General features: G+C 45.9%; 1 pseudogene; it reads left to right on the top strand.

The window, feature by feature from the left end:
- Positions 1 to 350: 350 nt before the first annotated feature.
- LOC116884924 lies at positions 351 to 16,663 on the top strand (annotated as a pseudogene).
- Positions 16,664 to 16,675: the final 12 nt, after the last annotated feature.

Consider the following 16,675-nt stretch of genomic DNA (forward strand, 5'->3'; position numbering starts at 1 on the left):
TCTCTGCTTCCTTAGCACTGGAACCACACTGTGCCGAGGGGTTTCCCAAGCTCGGAGGGTGACACTCTGGCCCTCCTGCCTCAAGGCGAGACCTCTATCAACTGAGCCATCTTCCCAACAGTCCTTGCTCTTGAGAGTGTCATCAACTCAGCCTAGAGATGGACCAAAATCTCCGAGGAGGAAGATATCATTTTATCTGCATTTCTCAGCTGGGACAGATGCGGTTCAACAAAGGCAGTCCCAAGTGGCCCTTAATGTTCAGGACTGGGCGCCTTATCTCTGATGGTCTGCCCGAGATCCCCTGAGTGTGAACCTTAGTCCCCCGAGTGCCCCATTTCCACTCAGACAAGATGTAAGAAATGATCATGAACCAGAAAGAACTCGCCAAATTGCAGGCACAAGTGCGCATTGGTGGGAAAGGCACTGCTCATGGAAAGAAGAAGGTGGTTCACAGGACAGCCACAGCAGACGACAAAAAACTGCAGTTCTCCTTAAAGAAGCTAGGGGTAAACAATATCTGGCATTGAACGTGTTTACAAACCAGGGAACAGGGATTCGTTTTAACAACCCTAAAGTTCAGGCGTCTGGGCAGCAAGCACCTTCCCCACTACAGGCTGAGACAAAGCAGAAACGCTTCCCAGCATCCTTAGCCAGCTTGCCGCAGACGGTCTGACCAGTTAGAGGAGACCGGCTGAAGCTCTGCGCAAACAACCTGTGGATGGAAAAGCACCACCTGCTCCTGGAGAGGAGGAAGACGATCAGGTTCCAGAGCTGGTGGAGAATTTTGATGCCTCTAACAACGAGGCAATCTGTACTGAAGCACCTTGAAGGTGACCCTGGCAGAAGTCACACACAGGACCTGCTATTTTTTTATTGTGACTGCTTTTTAAAAATTTTTTTGTTTATTATGGATCTGATAAAATCTACATCTCTAATTTAAACCTAACCCCCCCGGACACTGAATCTCTTTTCAGTTTTTGCTTATGCCTAATTCATTCTTTGCAGCAAATTAAGCTGAAGACGCCTGGGAATAAAGTTTGGAAATGTTAATAAAATTCTTTGCCTAGTTAAAAAATATACATATATACATACACACATACATCACACATATACATCAAATATGTATACATATGTTTGTTTCGTGTGTGTGTGTGTGTGTGTGTGTGTTCAGGAGTGACAGATCTCTGCATTTCAGACCATTTTAACCTTGGTCACCCAACCAGAGGATGGGGGTGTAGCTGAGGTCAAAGCACTTGTCTAGCATACATAAGGCCCTGGGCACCATCTCCAGCACAAAAACGATAAAAAAGATTGAACTGGGCACAGAGAAGAGTTTCCCGCTTCAGGGCCACAGCTACTCGACTGTTCCTAAGACCATCTCGTCGGCAAACCAAGATTCATTTTGTTTCTTCTTTCACATTGTGAAACCAATCCTCATGGGCAAGCTTTTCATCAGAGCCTCCCAAACCTCTTCCCCAAAAGGTCAGCAGCCCACCCTGCCACTCCCCAAACCCAGCGCATCCCCGGAGGAGACCAAGTATGCAGCCGAGTGAGTTACCACACTAACCAGCCCCAGGAGAGCAGAAGGCCTAGAGCTGTTTAATTCCCCACCTAGCAACATGAGCACAGCATTTAGGGCATAAAGGTTGGCAGGGAGATTCAGGGTAGAGGCAGGCAGAGGACCCTCCCAAGTCTGTCACTCCGATATCACCGCTCTTCTTTACCTTGGTGTCAGAGACGATGCTTTACTTCCCTGGGGCCCTCCTTCCCTGAGAGCTGCCTGTAGCTCCTCCAGGGGCAACAGCAGGTGCCCAGCCTGTTTGGCACAGCCACGTGGAGAGAGAGAGACTGCACGGTAACCAGAGTGTCCCACCACCGCAGCTCCGAGACGCTGAGCTGCACTCTCACCTCTTCCTTAGCTAGGCCGGAGACTTGGCCTGAGGTCCAAGCCTAGAAGGTGTGGCCAGAAGCGCTTTGGGGTCAGCTAAGGACGAGCTAGGACAGAAGTTTAGGAAGGAAAAGCCTGCTTCCCTGGAGACCCAGGATGACGGGACAAAAGTGGTGACGGCACCCTCTGATTTCAGAGGGGCTGGCAAAGAAACATAAATTCTTCCTGGGGTAAAGAGGTCATGAGCCCTCGGGAAGGTCAATGTTCGCAGGGCAGACGGCCAAGAAAATGGAGCCGGTGGAGAAACAAACACGGGCCTTCAGCCTCCGCTATCAAGATGCCTCCTGCTAAATATTGCTTCCCTTGCAAAGCAGGAAAGTCTCCAGGCCATTTATATCACCTTAATTGTTTTTTATTTATAGTTTTCTGCTAGGAAACTCTTGCTGCTCTAGATTATACGCATGCGATGGGAAGAAAAAGTCACCCCAAGCGTCGTCACCCTCTCATGCTGTCAGGTGTGCACTTAATCATTCCTGGCTTTTGCTATCCACTATTTTTTCTTTTACATATCTATTTATTTCTATGTGTATGAGTGTTTTGTCTGCATGTATATATGTGCACTGTGTGTGTGCCTGGTTCCCCAGAACTAGAGTTACAGATGGTTGCTAAACACCATGTGGGTGCTGGGAACTGAACTCAGGACCTCTGGAAGAGCAGTCAGTGCTCTTAACCACTGAGCCATCTCTCCAGCCCCTCTTAGTCACCTCTTTAGTTACTTTGTTTAATTTTTTGAAACAGTTTCCTTAGCCCAGGCTGGCCTTGAACACACTATGTAGCCAAGGATGACCTTGCCTTTCTAATTCTCCTGCCTCCACCTCCCTAGTGTTGGGATCACAGCTGTGCACCACACCTGCTTTATGCTATGCTGGGGGCAGAATCCAGCCTTTCCTTTGTGGTGGGCAAGCACTCTAGCAGCTGAGCTACACCCCTATCCTATGTGATAGTTTTGTGTTTGCAATGTCACCGTGTCTTCATGGCAATGATAGACTTTTGTCACCCTCTTTGTTCTAATCTGAGCCTCCCTGATCCTACAGCTGCAGGGAGCCCTTGGACTTGGTGCTGTCAGATACTGTCCCAGGATCGAGTGGGAAGAGATTCCAGGAGTCACACGTACCATGTTAGGTCTCAAGGAAAGTGCAGACAGATGGCCGAGTGTCTTACTTAGGGTTACTATTGCTGTGACAAAACTTCAGGACCAAGAAAGCAAGTTGGGGAGAAAGGGTTTATTTGGCTTACACTTCCATATTGCTGTTCATCATTGAAGGAGGTCAGGATGGAGCTCGAACAGGGCAGGAACTGATGCAGAGGTCATGGAAGGGTGCTGCCGACTGGCCTGCTCCCCATGGCTTATTCTGTTGCAGTAAATATTTAATCTACAATAACCTTTTATCCCATGCTAGTGCCAGGACCTGTACGTAGGGCCGCATGGCGCTGTGGGGTACTTTTAATCTCAGTGGCTCCACGCTGTCCCCAAGTACTCTCAGACCCAGGTGGTCCACGAGCCGTTCCTGCGTGGCAAGGTGCCATGCTGGTCTCTAGTGTTAGTTCCGGCACTGGAGGGCCCTATGAGACTAACCATAATTTATCTCTGGTTAGTACCTCTCCTGGCGGCTCTCTGCTAACCGCAAACTCTCTGGTTCCAGCTACTGGGTAAAATCAAAACTCAACACACTGCAACCCAACAATCAGATTTACATGTTTAATTCTCAATCCACAGTATATAACAAACTTACAACCAATTATTAAGGACATAAACCACCCACCAAGGTAAGATAAAGTTACCTATAGAAATCCATCCCTTAAGAAATATATAAAACTACCTTGGCAATTCAAGACCACCTGGATCTGGGTCATCCTTCTCCGTCTCCATCTTGATTCTCCCCCTTCCCCTTCTCTCCCACCTTACAACGTGTGCCAGCCCTCACCTGCATATAGACACCAACCTATATTACTCAATCTGATTTCTTTTTTTCTTTCTTTTTTGTTTTTATTTTGGTTTGTTTTTGTTTGAGACAGAGTTTCTCTGTGTAGCTCTGGCTATCCTCAACTCCCTCTGTAGACCAGGCTGGCCTCAAACTCAGAGATCTGCCTGCCTCTCCCTTCCAAGTGCTGGGGTTAAAGGTGTGCACTGCCAGGCTGGTTTTTAGAATCCAGGACCACCAGCCCAGAGACAGAACAACCTCCTCCATTGTCTTAGTTAGGGTTTCACTGCTGTGAACAGACACCATGACCAAAGCAACTCTTATAAGGACAATATTTAATTGCCCTTCCCCCATTCTCCCTGCCTCCCTAAAAACCGTTAGATCACATTGCTGAGCTCGCCAACAAGGTCTATTCTCTTGTTTGGTTGGCCACTTCCTCGTGAAGCTGACCACTAAGGTCTGATTTTCGAAGCTAACCTACATATTCAGAGGTTCAGTCCAGTATCATCAAGGTGGGAGCATGGCAGCATCCAGGCAGGCATGGTGCAGGAGGAGCTGAGAGTTCTGCATCTTCATCTGAAGGCTGCTAGCAGAATACTGACTTCCAGGCAGCAAGGTTGAGGATCTTATAGCCCACGGTGACACACCTACTCCAACCAGGGCCACACCTAATCGTGTCACTCCCTGGGCTGACCATATAAACACCATCACATCCATCAATCACTAGTTAATGCCTGATTTACAGAGGCGTTTTCTCGGTTTAGGTTCCCTCCTTTAATATAACCCCAGGTTGTATGTCAAGTTGACATAAGACCAGCCAGCAGGGGCCGGACACATGGCTCAGCGGTTAAGAGCACTGACTGCTCTTCCAGAGGTCCTGAGTTCAATTCCCAGCCACCACATGGTAGCTCACAAACATCTTTAATGGGATCTGATGACCTCTTCTGGAGTGTCTGAAGAGAGCGACAGTGTACTCACATAAAATAAAAAAATCTTTAAAAAAAACAAAAACAAAAACAAAAACCAGCCAGCACAGGGAGGTGCCTACTAACACAGCAGATCAGAGGCTTGCTTCCAGGCTCTCAGTACCTGTTAGACGCTGGGCTCCTCTTAACACTTCTCACCCTCATCCCCTCCCCTAAACCTTTTTCGTCTCCCGAGCTTCACTTCCTTTCCCCCAGCTTCTGATTCCTATATAACTCGGCCATTTTTGGTGCCTTCTTGTCTCTGCTCTTGACCCCTGGGTTCTCCCCACTAGCCCCCTTTCTCCCGTGGCCCCGTCTATTCTGCCGGCCATGGTCAGTCTGGACTCTTCCGGACGCCTCTGGTTGTGCTCTCCCTCCTATCTACAATAAAACCTCTTCAAACAAGCCTAGGAGTGGGCGTGTCCTCACTTCTAGTCACACTATGCATAAAGTTTATATGCCCAGCATTGAGGAGCATAACCAGATGTCGGTTTTTTGAGGGGGAAGGGGTTGCTTTGAGATGAGGTCTTGTGTTATCTTCAGCTAAGTCTCCAACTCCCTTAAGAGTTAATGACCTTGAACTTCTAATGCTCCCCCTCTTTACCTGAAGATCACAAGGATGAGTCACTAAGTCTTGCTCGGACAGTGCTGACTCACCAGGCTTTGGGCTTATAAGGCAGGCACTCTATCCACTAAGCCATATTCCCATCCCCTGGATGGTGTTTCTCAATCAACTCTTACACCCCTTGAGTTGTATGTCCACTGTCATACGACGCAGAATCTAGCAAGGGCTGGGTGGACGTGCAGCAAGCTTTAAATAATTATCAAAACAGGGAGGTGGTACTGTGGCTATGCTGTCTAAAACAGCCAGCCAGTAAGTTATAAATAAGTTGTGGCCCAAACGCAAACTTTCCTCTTGCTGGCCTAACTCTCTGGACCCAGAACAGGGCTCTATTCAGAAACGCTGCCTGGTAAATATTTGTCAAAAGCAAGTTGTTTTAGACGTTTTGGAAAGTTTCCTGTCCCTTTGCTGGTCACCTGTGTTTGCATCACATTCCCAGGCTTCAGAGAAATTCAGATGTCATTTCTGCACACTTCTACGCCTCGAATGAATTTGTGGAAGTGGTAAAGTCTTTACTAAATAGGTCTCAATATCTAGATTGCTCGTAAAATTGGACTGTTTGAGACAAGGTCTCACTCTGTAGCCCAGACTGACCTGAGACTCACTGTACACCTCAGGAAGGCCGGTCTCAAGTAACTGCTTCAGCCTCCCAGATGCTGAAATTACAGCCACCATGACCAGCTGGACATTTAAGCTACTGTAGCAACTCTGAATAATGGGTTCCCATGGCAACTGGTAGCAAGGATTTGCTTTGTCCTAGTAGCAGTTGTTTGCTTAGTGGTTTGAGTCATTTTATGAAGACTATTTCTTCTGAAGTGGACTTCTGTAAAAACCTGTGTTTCATTCCATCTTTTAGCCTGGCTACATAGTTTACACAGTCAGTTTAAGCTAATTATTGGCCAAAAGTTGCACTCAAGGCCTCTTGCACAGCTTGGGCAATTGTGTGTGTGTGTGTGTGTGTGTGTGTGTGTGTGTGTATTTTACCCCCACCCCGTCACCCCCACCCCCGCATGTGGAGGCCAGCAGACAACCTCTGCTGTTGTTCCTCAGAAACCATGTATCTTTATTTTAACTGGGGTTACAGCTGCACAGCATCCTGCCCAGCTTCTTGTTTTGCTTTTTTAGCTCATGAGTTCTGGGGATCAAACTCATGATTACAGGGTAAGCACTCTCCTGAACAAGTCATCTCTAAAACCTGTCAAAGTAAGTTTTGTTGTTCTTTTGTGTGTGTGGTGTCTGGGCATTTTTTTAAATATTGGTTTTGGTTTTTTTACTCTGTACTACTGATATGCGCGTATAGACTGAATGCTGCAACCATCTTTTCTATTTTGCTTTGTTTCCCTTACGATCAACCATAGCCAAATACCAGGCTTCCTCATTTTGATCACTTCTCAAAATGCTGCCTTGGGCACACACGTGGCCTTCCAGCCCCCTAGGGAACATGAGGTTCTGTTTTAAAGTCTGGTTTCTTTAGTTTTTTGGCATTGGAGTACCTTCTTATTCAGGAACACTTGGTAAGGATTGCAGGTCTCTGGGGATTACGGTTAATCTTGATTATAAACCTGGAATCAAGCAAAAGGCAAGTTGCTGGACACTCCTGAGGGATTTTCCTTGATCAGATTATTTGAGGCAGGAGTTTCACTCTAAATGTACATGGCACCGTCTGGTGGCAGCCCAGATAAAGGGACATGGAAAAAGAAAACCCTGCTTTTGCCTGCCCTCCCCGACTCTCCTGGTTCATACCCTGCTGTCGCTAAATTTCTTCACTGCTACCAGAATCAACATCTTTAGGCTTCTGGTGTAGACTGAAGACCAGCATCTCTCAGGAAACCTCCAGGTCCTCACCACCATACTGGGACAGCTAAGAGACTCTGCTTTGAACAGCCATTGTTGGGTTACCCAGATCCACCATATTCAACACTCCATTCAAGAGGTAGTCATTCTTCTGTTCCTATAGAGAGCCTGGAGTAATATAGACTGGGGTTGGTTTAAAGGAAGAGAAGCTGTAAGGATGAATTCCTCTAGTTGACTTGGTAGTGTCTAGAGCTCCCCAACTCCACAGAACCTGAAATCACCAGACTCTCTTAGAGGCAAAGAGGGCGCTGAAAGCACATGGATTAAACTATTTAAAGCACTGTGCGAGGCAAATGCATTATATACTCCTGTTGACTCTGTCATAAGATGTTTGCCCATTTGTGGGAACATGAAGTAATCAACGATGCTAACTGGTTACTGCTAGCATCTCTGGATAAAGTACACAAGGAAAAGAGTACGTTCAGGGATAAAACCTGGCTGACCCCACCTCAGGGCTTCTAAGTGTGCCATCCTCCAGCAGCCCAACGCTCAAGTTGTCAAAGATCAAACTGAAACCCTCATCATACAACTAGCTAACTTAAAACTCGATCCAGCCTTGGAGGGCGCCAGCAGGTAAACAGAGGGCGCTGGTTAGAAAAGAAATGGGCCCTCTAACTTGTGAGATGGAAGGAGGTCGAAGCTGGAACCATGCAAGGAGAATAACCCAATCCGGGCTGGACGGTAAATGCCCAGACCCCTCAGGAATGAAGGTACTGGTCACTCCTCCATGCAAAGACCCAAACTCCGCTGAGGCCTGCTGAGGGTAGGAGAGATGCAGAGTGGGTGTTAGCTAGTAAAGCCACACACAGGATCGGTTACAGTACTGAGGGTTGTAACTGCTGCTAGCGCTTCTGCCCACGTCTTAATGTGAGTTTCTATTGCTGTGATAAAAAAAAAATACCATGACTCAAGCAACCTGTGGAAGAAAGGTTTATTTTATCTTGTAGTTTATAATCCACCATCCATGGAAGTCAGGGAAGGAACTCAAGGCAGGGACTTGGAGACAGGAGCTGATGCAGCGATCATGGAGTCAGCTGCTTACTGGCTTGCTTTCTTACCCCATCCGCAACCCCTCCACAGGAGTGACACTGCCTCGGGGAGCTGGGCCCGCCCACAGCAGTTACTAAGGAAATGCCCCCACAGGCTTGCCCCTGGTCAATTTTGTGGGGACATTTTCTCAATTGAGGTTGTCCTCTCATGTGACTTTAGCTTGTGTGTTTAGCTGTACCAGCACAGTCCTGTTCTGTTCACAATGTTTGTAGAGATACGCACATATACATTAAGCAGATATTGGTGTTTTCTTTCTTCTGCTTGTTTACAATGTAAAATACACTGAAATAATAACAGTGGATAAGTGTTGGAAATACGTATTATCAAATTTAAGTTATAGGATATGGAAAGACCAAACATTCTTCAAGGGGCTTCGCTGTTTGAAAGAAATAATGTTTGAGGTTGTCCATGAGACCATTATATCATGTTAGGCAGAATTATGACCTTATAATTTATTGCATTTGAAATAAAGCAGGATATAAGGAGAAGTGACCAGATGTCACGTTTACAAGAGGTAGATTTGTGGTGCTTAACCTTGGTTGTCAACTGAGTCGAAATCTACTAAAAGCTGCTGGACACTATTGGGAAGAACTTTTCCTAATCAGATTATTTGAGACACCTTCTGGTGGTAGCCCTGATAAAAGAACTCAGAAGTAAACTTCACTTTCCTCTGCTCTCTCGACTAGCTGACCTCTGCTGCTGCTGCTAATTCCCAATATCAGGTTGAGCGTCTTCAGGTTGAGGCATCCAGACTCTTGGACTTAGCAACTACCTGATTCTCAGCCTCTCTGACATGAAGCAGCTCTTGTTGACTACCCAGACCACATCATGTAATTCAATCTAATAAATCCCTTCTTACTATGTATTTATTCTGTCCATCCTCTTCCTCCTGAGGGCCCCCATGCACTGAAAAATGTTTCTCAAACTATAACACCCTGTGATTGCTCTGTGAATGTAAAGCCCAACACTTATGCATAGACTTCCGGCCTCCCGGAGAGGTTCTTTCTGGACTGTCTCCTTTTCCTAGATCTGTTATATTCCTGATGGCTTTGTCATTTTTCTTATTGCTATCATGGAGGCATCAAGTTCTCTTTTTGTGTATGTGCTCACACATATATATGGGTACACATGTGTGAGGGTCAGAGAACAAAGTCGGATTATTACCCCTCTGCACTGTCCACCATTCTTTTCTTTTCTTTCTTTTTTAGGCATGTTTTTCATCGTCCAGGCACTTGCCTAGTAGAATAAGCCGACCAGCAGATCTGAGGGATCCACCTGTCCCTGTCTCCTCAGTAGTTCGTGGTTTGGAGGATGGAACTCAGGTCCTCATGCTTCCAATGCAAACATTAACCAACCAAGCCATCTTTCCAGTGCCCTTTAATCTCCAGTCAAAAACAAGCAAGCAAGTCGAGGCTTCCATTAAACAAGCATGCAAGTCGAGGCTTCCATTAGTACCAGCACTTTTAGGAACGGAATTTTCCACCCTCTGTTCCAAACAAAGTGAATCTCCTCAGACACAGCTAGGAGCTCTCCACTCTCCTCAGAACAGGGCAGGAGCTCTCCACTCTTCTCAGGACAGGGCAGGAGCTCTCCACTCTCCTCAGAACAGGGCAGGAGCTCTCCACTCTTCTCAGGACAGGGCAGGAGCTCTCCACTCTCCTCAGAACAGGGCAGGAGCTCTCCACTCTCCTCAGAACAGGGCAGGAGCTCTCCACTCTCCTCAGGACAGGGCAGGAGCTCTCCACTCTCCTCAGGACAGGGCAGGAGCTCTCCACTCTTCTCAGGACAGGGCAGGAGCTCTCCACTCTTCTCAGGACAGGGCAGGAGCTCTCCACTCTTCTCCAGGACAGGGCAGGATTTAAGGTGGGGACTGGTTAGTCAGGGTCTCTAAAAGCACCAACACACACAGTTTATTGGATAGGCTTACAAGCTGTGGTTCAGCTACTCCAACAGTGGCTGTCTGCCTCAAATGGAAAGGCCAAGATCCAGTAACTGCTCAGGCCACAGGGCTGGTGTCTCCGCTGGCCTTCAGGCTACAATGGAATCTTGAAGAAATAGCGTTTTTTTTTTTTGTTTTTTTTAAGATTTATTTATTTTATGTATATAAGTGCTCTATCTGCATTGTATGCTTTCGTCCCAGAGGAGGGCATCAGATCTCTTTATGATGGTTGTGAGCCACCATGTGGTTGCTGGGACTTGAACTCGGGACAGCTGGAAGAGCAGCCAGTGCTCTTAACTGCTGAGCCAGCTCTCCGGCCTGAAGTAGGCTTTAACTAGTGAAGGGATACCTCAGCAGCGGGAAAGATGAACTTAGCAGTGAAAACGAGGGCAGGGAGGCAAAGCTTCCTTCTTCCATGTCCTTTCATAGCAGCGGCCACCAGAAGGTGTGGCCCAGATCACACTCACCTCCACTGACCAATCACACTGACCTCCACTGACCAATCAACAAAAGCCCTCACAGGTGTGCCCAGCTGCCTTTTCAGTTGACAGCAGATGTAGTCACACTGACAACCAAGATTAGCTAGTACAGATGGCTCTTGGAAGGATTGACAAGATTCACACACTTTTAGAAAATTAACTAAAAGAGAGAATTCAAATTAATAAAATTAGAGACAGATGGGGAGACATTGCAACAGACACTGAGGAAATGCAGGAAATCATAAAGACATACTTTCTAAATATCTACTTTATACCAAACTCAAAAGTCTAAAAAGGATTCATTGCTAGACATACTATTGCCTACCGAAGCTAAGTCAAGATGAATAGTTTAAACAGACCCATGGCATTCAATGGTATATAACCAGTAATTAAAAATCCCCCAACTAGTGACTGGAGAGATGGCTCAACAGTTGGTCCAGAGGACTTAATGTAATTCCTAGTACCTACAGGCACTCCCATATGTAACTCTGATTCCAAGGAATCCAATGCCATCTTCTGGCCACTATGGGCATTGCAGGCAGGTGGTGCACAGACATACTCCAGCAAAACCACCTATACACATAAAATAAATAAAATCCTTTATAAAAAAAAAACCTCCCAGTCAGGCAGTGGCAGTGCATGCCTTTGATCCTAGCACTCAGGAGGCAAAGGCAGGCAGATCTCTGAGTTCGAGACCAGTCTGGTCTACAGAGAGAGTTCCAGACAGCCAGGGCTACACAGAGAAACCCTGTCTTGAAAACCCACATAAATATATACAGATACAGATATAGATACAGATATAGATATAGATATAGATAGATAACGTAATATACCATAACATAACATAGATAGGTGTTCTAACTAAAACAGCCTAGGAATAGATGAATTCAGTGCAGAATTCACAGACTTTCAAACTATTAATACTCCCCAAATTAAATTATGTGTAAAGTACAAAAGCAAGGGACACGTCCAAGTTCTTTTTACAAAGTTATAAAACCAGACAAAGATCCAACAACAACAGATAAACAAAAATTATACTGCAATTATTTCTGATGAATACGGATTCAGAAGTCCTCAGTAAAATACCTGAAGACCAAATTAAAAAAAAAGTCAAAAAGATCATCCACCATGATCAAGTCATTGCAGGGATGGTTCAACATGTGTAGTCAGTAAATGCAATTCACCACATAACAGACGGAGAGACAGAAAACATGTTGTCCTCCTATTACATGAGAAAGGCCTCTGACAAACCTAACACATCTTCATGATGAAAGTCCTAGAGACATATCCTGACATAATAAAGGCAACCCACAGCGTTCCCACAGCAGCATCTGGCTAAGCAGAGGAAACTCCAGGCATCCCCACTGATATTAGCCACAAGACACGACTCTCTTGCTTGCCTCCTCTTCAATATGGTAGGGAGAGTCTTTGCTGGAGTAAGTGAAGACAAGGGAAGGAGATGACAGAAGAGGAAGAAGCCAAAGGATCTTCATTTGCAGATAAGATTCCATATAGAATAGACTCTACCAATGCCACAGGAGATCTCTCACAGCAGATAAAATGTTCATCAAAGCAGCACAATAGGAAAAAATGCACAAAAGTCAGTAGCATTCAATATACTAATGACAAACATGCCAAGTACTAAATCAGGAAAATAGCTCCTCTTACACTGTGTGTGTGTGTGTGTGTGTGTGTGTGTGTGTGTGTGAGAGAGAGAGAGAGAGAGAGAGAGAGATTTAACCAAGGAAGTGAAACTTGTACAATTAAAAACATTAAGACAGTGAGAAAAAAAAAACTCTATGATGTGGGGACGGCCTCCCACGTTCATGGATTGGTAGAACTAATATTGTGAAGTGGCCATGGCCAGGAATATGAATTTGGTAACAATTTCAGAAACATTGGCAACAGAAGAAAGAAAGCCATACATCAAAACACTTTTCAAACTGGCTGTCCTGTCAAAATCAATCTGTAAATTCAAGACAATATACAACACAATTCTTCACAGAAATTTAAAAAAAAAATCTTAACTTTTATACAAAAACACAAAAGATCCAGGATAGCCAAAGCAATCCCAAACAACATGGCCAGCCAGATTCATCCTGGTACCGGCATAAAGTCACTGACCAGTGCAACAGAACTGAGGACCCACACAACAAACCACGTTGTTGCCTGAAACAGAGGCCAACAATACACACTGGTGAAAAGACAGCATCTTCAACAAATGATCAAACTGCTTAACTACATGTTAAAGAGTGAAACTAGACCCTTAGCTCTCGGTCTACACAAACTCAACCCCAAAATGCTTCAAGGACCCCAACATCAGGCCTGATACCCTGAATGTTATCAATGAAAGAAACTGCTGTCAGAGGAGTAAGGAATGTAGTTTATTCCAAAGCCAAACGAGCGCCCATGGCGGGACCACACAGATTTAGGCAACAACTTCATACTTTTTATAGTAACAGGACAAAGAGAGCCATAAATCACTTATCAAGTACACTAATGGGTGCCTCAAGCAGATGGATTATCACACGATGGGGAGAACCCTGGGCCTTGGATGCTCTCTGAAAACACTCGGCTCTTTGGTTAGTGGAAAACTAGGGGTTTGCTAAGTTAATACAGCCTTAAATGTTTTATCTGTTGTCAAGATGCTGAGCTGAGCTTTATGTGATGAACAGAAAGTTAGGTCTGACCAGGTGGTGGGGACACAAGGAATGGCTATGGGTAGGCTACAGACCACCCCAAAACAAACTGTAGTTAGGCTCTGCACTAAACTGTCTGAAATACACTGTTTCCTGACAGATAATTTCTCAAATACACCGAGTGGTTGCCTTGGCTGACTATTCTCACCCCTTAACATGAGCTAAAGCATTCAGATTATATATATTAAAGGAACTGATGCTGACAAGCTCTGGCCCGAGTGTCGGGATTACCGGTGTTTGCCACAGTTATAATGCCACCACCGTGGCCCATTTGCTGCATCCTTATTGCAGGATATTTAATCATCTTGTGACCCCCAAGACTGTGTTACTCACTGAAAACAACTGTTTCTAATTGTGGTGTGGTCAGCCCTAGCGCACACCTTTAATCCCAAATAATGAAGGTATAGTCAGTTTGTAGAAGAAAGCACTGTGTTTCAAAGTGGTGTCTAATTGAGTGGCAGACCAAGTGACGAATCAGAGAAAGATTTGACAGACTGGGACCTGCCCAGCCTCGAGAAGAGGAAGGACAGGCTCTTAGGAGGGCAGTGCAGAGGGACAGGAAAGGAACGTAAGCAGTTTCACTGGGAGAGCTGTCCAGACAGGTTGAAAGCGAGCAAGCTAGACACAGTGAAGACAGAACAGAGAATGACAAAGAGCCAGCGAGCCAGAAACAAGGACAGATTGCTAGAGTTTAGGACATGCAGAGCAGTTCAGGAGAAGCTCAGAGAAGCCAGGTTGCATCAGTTGTTTGTTGGAGAGGAATTTGAATGAGAACAGTTGTGTCCAATCACCCAGCCAGAAAGCAAAGAAAACTATGTGAAAACATTCTAGGCTTCGGTTTGATTGGACAGAGACTAGAAGCTTCCAGGACTAGGCCTAGGTTAGGAGACAAAGACAGGAAGCATTGGAGACAATTATGTCAGGTGAATAAAAGCAACTCTGACCCATCTTAGCTCTTACCCACCTGTCTTTTAGTGGACCAGCAAGACGGCTGGCTCTGTGGGTGAAGATGCTTCTCACCAAATCTAACGAGGACTTCAACAGCCAGAAACCCACATGGTATGAGATTAACTCCCGTATGCTGCTCTACGGATCCATCTGCATGCCTCCCACAGCCAAAGTAATGTTAAAAAAAATTCATAAAATATTTTCGTTAATCCTCTTGTGTGTGGAACAAAGTAAATTTGTTCACACAGAAAAAAAAAAAAAAACCCATCAACTCAGATTCCTTTTGTAATGCGATTGGCATATTGTACAACAGTCCTGCAGCTGTTTCTAAAGCTTACTTCCGCGTATGTGGGAGCATGTGTGTTCGGGTGCCCCTGAGGGCCAGGAGGAGGAGCTGGAAGAGCAGGTGGTTGTGAGCTGCCCGTGTGAGTGTTGGGAACTGAACTTTTAATTAACATGTATGTTCGTGGAGCCATGAAGAGCAACTTTTTTTTTTTTAACAAGAACTGTTGTGGAACACTTTCAGCACGAGGTGTGCTTGGAGTCCATCAAAGAGATACAGACAGGAAGCATCAGGCTTCTCTCCGAGCTGGTGGCCAGTGTCACCTGCTTATCTCCAAACTCTGAGAGATGAGAAGCTAATGGTAGTCTATGTGACTGGACCACCATCAGAAAAGGCAGAAAACGGGGCAGTTGCAAGTCCCAAATTATTCATTAGATAAACCAGTGGGATGGGGAATCTGAGAAGGGGGCATGTGGGCACGTCGTGGCCTGTGGGAAAGCTCTCAAGATGAGGTCAGGTAGCCAATCAGTGGTCCTGTCTCTTCCTTCTTCTCTCTATGCTGCAGCCCTTCACTCATCCCTTGAATCTGTTACCACAGATCAAGTATCTTGTTTTCCACACAACCGATGGCTTCAGGGACATCTACCAAGTCTTCGAGAACATTTACTGCATTTACTTCGAGAACATTACTGCTGTGCCGACTTACCCGGCTAGTTGGGTCCCTGAGAGGGAGTCACAAGACCCTGTCCTAAAAACAGTGACTCACGAGGTAAACTGTCACAATTCAGACTGGTACAACACAGAAAATTTGCAGGAGGGAGGCGCAGTCCTGGGAGTCCCTGCAGTGTGGCCTGTGAGCAGTCACAGGCAGACACGGCTCCAGAAGGCAAGAGAGAACGGCACACGCAACAGAACAGCAGGGAAACTGACTGGAATGTGCTGGGGTTGCTTCACATCTGAAGCAGAAGTCAAAATGCTTCCAGGTTATGGAAGCCAACGACATGAGAGAGACATTTGCACATCATGTGCAGAGTCAGGGCATGCAAACCGCAACATTCAGGGAGCACTGCAGGAGAGGAAGCAAAGACTGGGAAGACCCAGAGGATGGGGATCAGATGCTGTGAGACCACACCTCCTCAGTAGCATCAGAAGCCATACCCATAACGTCTCATCAACATGACAGCCTAAACACACCTGAACGGGAACAAGAGACAGGCTAGAGAAGATGGGGAGAGATCAGGAGATGTCACCCCCCCACACACCCATTGCACAAAGGTGCAACAATTAACAACAAAACAAAACAAAAATGGAAACCAGAAGAGTTGGTTGGGGGTGGGAGTTAGCCCTTTATCAACTCCACTTTCAAAGGAGCCTAAGCCCTGTAGGTGTGGATTTTTAAATTACTTTTACATTTTATGTATATGGGTGATCTGCCTGCATGTTGTACGTGCACCACTTGCGAGGGCATTAGATGTCCTGAAACCACAGTTACGAGATGTTAGCTGCCGTGTGAGTACTAGGATCCAAACATGAGTTCTCTGCAAGAGCAACAAGTGCTCCTACCTCCTGAGCCATTCTCCTGCGATGTCTTCATAATTCTGAGGTAACTGTAGACATGTAGAAACTTGAAAGAGAGGGAGGGAGAACGAAAGAGAGAAAAGGAAAGAAAATTCTGTTTACCCTTCCCCCCAGATTCCTCCGTTTAGAAGTTTTAGCAATGTGAGACACCTGACAGTCAATATTCGTCTGTCAGCAGATGCCCCTATGGATCCTTTTATTGCTATTGCCACTCTCGTGTCTTTTAGTGCTGACAGGACTTACTCGGTTACTAAAACAAAAAAATCAGGATCTGGTAGACTATACAACACAGCTGTACTGCCTACTCCAGGACTTCCGCCAAGCTTTGGACACCATCCTTCCGCCGAGGCCGACCAACCGCCACCCGAGGATCTAGCTACTTCCGGTC

The sequence above is a fragment of the Rattus rattus genome, chromosome 15, assembly GCF_011064425.1.
Source record: "Rattus rattus isolate New Zealand chromosome 15, Rrattus_CSIRO_v1, whole genome shotgun sequence".
Lineage (NCBI taxonomy): Eukaryota > Metazoa > Chordata > Mammalia > Rodentia > Muridae > Rattus > Rattus rattus.